The sequence below is a fragment of the Macaca thibetana genome, chromosome 5, assembly GCF_024542745.1.
Source record: "Macaca thibetana thibetana isolate TM-01 chromosome 5, ASM2454274v1, whole genome shotgun sequence".
In the NCBI taxonomy this organism is placed as follows: Eukaryota; Metazoa; Chordata; class Mammalia; order Primates; family Cercopithecidae; genus Macaca; species Macaca thibetana.
Genome location: NC_065582.1, coordinates 34,836,080 through 34,842,079, shown reverse-complemented (window position 1 = coordinate 34,842,079; position 6,000 = coordinate 34,836,080).

Sequence of the window (6,000 nt, the reverse complement as noted above, 5' to 3'; positions counted from 1 at the left end):
TAAAAATTACAATATCAAAATTGACCACAATTAATAATCATGTTTTCTATATTTCAAAATTGCTAATAAATTTTAACATTCTCACCACAAAAAAATGATAAATTGGTGGGGTAATGAATAATTAGTTTGACTGAATCTTCCCACTGTATACATAGATCAAAACATCACACTGTATCTCATAATTGTGTATACACGTTTATTATGTGTCAGTTAAAAATGAATAAAAGTAGAGAACAAAAATTGCAATATCAGCTTGATAGTAATTTCAAAAACAAAATTATGAGTCCTTTCACATTTTATGGCACACACTTCTATTTTTTTTTTTTTTTTGGTGGGGTATGGGTACATTGGAACGTGTTTGATACAGTCAATTTGGTTGATTTCCTCTTGTATCTCTGCCTCAGAGCTTTCCCCAAAGTCAAGGGAGGCAGATCAGCTCTTTCTCACAAGAGGGGCCCTGAAGTGCAGAGAAGATTATTCTGTGGGGCAACCCTTGACCAATGCAGGGTGAGAATCCATGTACTGCTCTGAGATCCTGTGGAATCAAGCACCTTTGCCCACTGCAGCCCCTTGGTAACATGTCCTTGTACTGGCTTTTCCTCCTTCCTTGTCTCATTCTCTCCTCTTCCTCAGCCCTGCTTCCTCTGACCATTCCCCAAATAAGGAGTCACGGAGACCCCATTTTACATGAGCTTCTGTTAATCATGAAAGGTAGAGTCATAAACCTCAACCTTAAATGGCTAAGTGTTCCTACAGAGGGTGGCATTTCTGGTCAAGTTGTGCCCACTGGAAAGAGCAGAGATTGTTAGTGAGAGAGCAGAGGTACCTGAGAATCCCAGCATGGTGAACTGATCTTCCAGCAGAGGGCAGTGCAGCAGACTTTTTGGAGAAGAGGAACTTTGGCCCAGAGGATGCAGGTTTGAAAACAATTTCTCGGCCGGGCGCGGTGGCTCAAGCCTGTAATCCCAGCACTTTGGGAGGCCGAGACGGGCGGATCACGAGATCAGGAGATCGAGACCATCCTGGCTAACACGGTGAAACCCCGTCTCTAATAAAAAATACAAAAAAAAAACTAGCCGGGCGAGGTGGCGGGTGCCTGTAGTCCCAGCTACTCGGGAGGCTGAGGCAGGAGAATGGCGTGAACCCGGGAGGCGGAGCTTGCAGTGAGCCGAGATCTGGCCATTGCACTCCAGCCTGGGTGACACAGCAAGACTCCGTCTCAAAAAAAAAAAAAAAAAAAGAAAACAATTTCTCATCAAGAGACATTTGGAAATCCTCATTGAAGGGCACTAAGGCGCGGACTGTGGGAAGTGATGGGACTTTGTGTTGATACTGTTTTTCTTGGTTATGCTGCCTTTGTCCCTTTACCTTTTTGTTTCTTCTCTTTCTTATTTTTGATGGAAAGTGGGTACTAATTTTAGCATACATATTCATTGGGGCTATTTTGAGATACAATATCATAAGAAAAACTTCTTTATTTTTGATTGTCTACCATAAAGAATGTAAAGTTCTGCCAGTTTTGGCACTCCCAGGACAGGACTAGGAGGGAATTTCACCAGGTTTGGCCACAAGGTTGGATGCAGAAAAGAACGAAGGGCCTAGGGCGAGTGGAGTGGGGTGATGTGCAGGAGCAAAAGAAAAGCAAGGGAAAATGAAGGAAAGGGGAGGGGAGAACAAGTGAGTTGAGACTTCTGGGTATGGTTCGCTGTAAGCTGGAATATGACCCTGTAAAAATAGCAAAAAAAAAAAAAAAAAAAATTTACATCAGGCATGTTCATGATTAGATATGATTTTATTGTATCTGCACTTTTTGTTTTTTAGATTTTACAGTTCATTAAGGGAAAGGTTACAAAAGGGTTTTCTCCTCCCCTGCTCTCTTCTCTCTTCTATTCCAATAAGCCTCTTCTCTGCTGTATTATGCTTTGCATTCTGAAAGATGGGTGTCTGTGTCCTGGGATGTTGAAAGGGGAATTTTCCTGCGTTTTGGAATAGAAATGGTAACCAAAAGAATTGTGATGGCCATGAATAACCCAGACCTTTTGTGTCATGAGTATTTCTGATACAAGGGCCACAGAAATTCTGGTCAAGATGTGTTGTAACAATAGCGCTTGAACATTAAAGGAAATGAGTCACTGCGGTACATAAAAAGCATGCACAAAAATAGTGCATTTCAATTTAATAACCATCACATCTTCAGAGTTACATTTTGAAGAGCCCTCTGGTCAGGTGAGATTTTTTTTCACTTCTCCCCAAATTGGGACTGGTCTGACACACATTTTCCAGATATTAATTCCTTTCTCTTCCTAAGTAAATCCATTCCCTCCTAACATTCCTGAAGAATTGAGTGTCTTCCTCGTGTGTCCGTTTTTAATAAATCATTATGTTATTTACTGTCCTTTCAGCTGTGGGCAGGCTCCAGAACACAGAAGCACTAAGTGCTACACTTGGGCACACAGTGTCTCCACAGAAAAGAGGCTGAAATCACATCTGCTGAGTTTTTGACTGGTACTTATTGCTACTTGGGTCCAATCTGCAGTGATTCCCCGGAAACAGAGCTATCTGATGGGTCTTGTTGTTCATTAGTCTTAGAAGGGCACCTGCAGTGGTTCCATATTTACTTGGGTTTTTTTTTTTTTTTTTTTAAATAATGGTCTTTTCACTAATGGGAGCAAAGATGTACTCTGTTCCCCAGACCTGAGATTTGAAAGCAGGAACTGACTAGGGGATGTTCCCTCCTCCATTCCCATTCCATGATTCTTGAAGGTGCCCGACCTCAGTCCATCTTACTGCTTGGGTGAGAAACCGTGGTGGTCTGTGTCGGCTCCCCTAGCTCACACCAGTGCTGAAATGCCTCGGTTTGACTGTCCTGCCCTATTCTGTGGCACTATAGCTTGGAGGTTCAGCACGTGGTTACTGAACTCATACTGCCTGGTCCAGTTCCTCATTTTACAACTCAGGGAGTTACGTAACCCTGTAATGTACTGAATAATTCTCACCCCAGAAATAAAATCAGGTTGATGATAATAGTTTACCTCTTAGTGTTAAATGGCATAAAATTCGCAAAGTATCTGGCACACACAAGTTTTTAAAGTTTCTGTTTTTCTGTTTGTTTTTGATACTTCATACATGTATGTACGTTCTGTTTCTTCCTTCGTCCTCCTTCCCATAATCTCTTCAAGGCACTTTTGGGATTGTTATAATAAAGTCTCAGGCAGCTCTAAGCAAAGGGAACAGGATGAAGAAGAATGAAGAGAATGTATCTAGAGAACTTATGTTTTATTTACATGAGATCTGAAATCTCTCTACAGTCCTCCATTCTATTGCAGTGGACACTTGAAAAGTGGTCCAGGAGCAAATGTTGCCACAGCAAACATTTCCAAGGTGCTGAGCAAAATGAGGCAGGGCAGTGGTTGCTCAGACTGTGTGAGGATCAGAACCACCTGAAGACTTCTAAAGACTACCTGAAACTGGCCAGTAGATCTGGGAGCGTCTTTACTTCTAAAATATTCTCCACTTGACCTTAGATTTCTAAACAGGACTTATCCTGTTTAGAAATGCTTGCCTGGTAGTATTAACAGTAGGATTTTGGAAGAGGTGTTATAGTAAATGGGAGCACGACATGGCAATTATGCACAGAAAAAGATGCAGAATTATGTTTTCCAATACCATTCATTATTCATCAGATAAAAGTCCAATGTAATCTAAGTGAGCTTGACTTTTGGAATCAGCCTGTAGAACTATGTCAGTGAAAAGTCCCTTACATCAGGGACTGAAGGGTGGAAAGTAAGGACAGGGACTGGATATATTGTATTACCTATTTTATTTCTGCAGCATTGGTGTCAGATTTACATTACTTGTTTGATAGGATACACATTGGGTAGGAAAATAGAAATCAGAATGGCACCAAAAGGCATGTTTTCTTGGAACACGCTCAATTATAATTAAGGACACCCATTACACACCAGCAACTTTTACTACTCAGAGAATATTGTTTTCATCTGGTGTCAGTCCTAACCCCAAAGACACAATCCAAAAAACCATAATCCCAAATGTTGAAATCACAAAAGATCAAAATCCCTAAAGTCTGAAATCCCTAATATCTAAAATTCTGGAAATCACAATCCCAAAATATTAAAGTTCAAATGTTGAAATTCTTTTTTTTCTTTATTTCTTCTAAAAAAAATGGGATACATGTGCAGAACATGAAGGTTTGTTATATGTGTGTGCCATGGTGGTTTGCTGCACCTATTGACCGGTCCTCCAAGTTTCCCCCCTGACCCCCACTCCCCAACAGGCACTGGTATGTGCTGTTCTCCTCTCTATGTCCATGTGTTCTCAATGTTGAAATTCCGAAAGCCACATTCCAGAGAAGTGATTCATCAGTTTTCTGTTGTATTCAGGATAGTTGCATCATGTTAGGTGGAACTATTACGTTGTTATTGTCTTTATTTGGAAATTAAATATGTTTTAAGGAGATACCTATGGGTGCCAAGTTGAGAAGAAGTGGACTTGTGGACTTAATTTTAGGTATCATCCATTATGACTGGATTAAGGGATATCTGGAAAGCTGGTAAAGCACTGTTTAGGGCGTGTCTGTGAGAGTGGTTCCAGAGGAGACGAATGTGTGAGTCTGAGTGGACTAGGTAGGGGCAGATCAGCGCTCAGTGTTGGTAGACACCATCCAGTCAGCTAGGGGCCTGGAGAGAACAAATTCAGAAGGTGAATTGGTCTCTCTCTGAGAGCTGGGACAGACTTTGCTTCTGGGTTCCTTGGAGATCAGATCTCCAGGCTCACTGGCCGTTGGGCTTCAGGACTTACATCAGCAGTCCCCCATGTCCTGAGGTTTTTGGCCTCAGAATGAGAACAACACATTCAACTTCCCTGGGTCTGAGGCTTTGGTGTTTGACTGGACCATGCTACCAGCATCCCAGGGTCTCCAGCTTGCTGATGGCCTATTGTGGGGCTTCTCAACCACCATAATCACATGAACCAATTCCCCTAAAAATCACCTCACATATCTATATACATATCCTATTGGTTCCGTTTCTCTGAAGAATCCTAACTAATACAGATTTGGTATTGGGAAAGGCAAATATCATTCCTTCTTACTGTATTCCTTATAACAGCAATGGGAGAGATCTGTGAAATTGTTCCCTTGCAAAAAAGACTGTGATACGGTAAGTGTATGAGACTATGTAATGGTGAAATATGTAAAAGCAAATTATTATTAGTGCTGAAAAAGCAGAAAATTGTTTAATTACAATGGCCAAGCAATAACCAAACTTTCAAATGGACAGCATATACTTAAAAAATGTGTAGACCACAATCACTCTCCAAGTACAAGTGCAGAGAGTGTTTTGAAGATCACAGAAGTGAAAATACAGTCAAAAAGGACAAGAAATCTCCCCTGCCAAATTATTCAATTGAATATGACTTGTGCCTCTTCACACATAGCACCAATTCACTATGCTATGTGTTTTATCTTCACATCCTTCCCAATGCTAGAGTATGCATTGTATAAAGACTACAGAGTTCTAATTTGTTCTATGCATTGTTTTTGCAAATTTGACACTATGAAAGTGTATTATCACAATGTTGACTTTGCATGTAATCATTGTGCATGTAAATAAAAATGTTGAGACTTTTTCAATAAATGAGGAAAAGTTCTTTTTGTACATGTGAACTTGTAAAAGATAAAATTTCTTGGGATCTTGACTCTTTGGGTGACTGTATATGTGCTAGTGACCCATTAAAAACCCCAAGGTTTTTAATCAATCTTGTCAAAAGATAGGTTGTCTTTCATGGTATTTCAGATGACCACAGTTCTAAAGCTGTGTGTACACAATCACCAATCATAGTGATATGCATTTGTGTATTTAACTTTTTGACCGATGTCAAATGTGGTTTGTCTGCTCATAATTGTTATATCCATGTACTCGTTATTACTATAACTATTTATGCTTGCAAGAACATGTATGTTATTATTGCCTATTGATTATG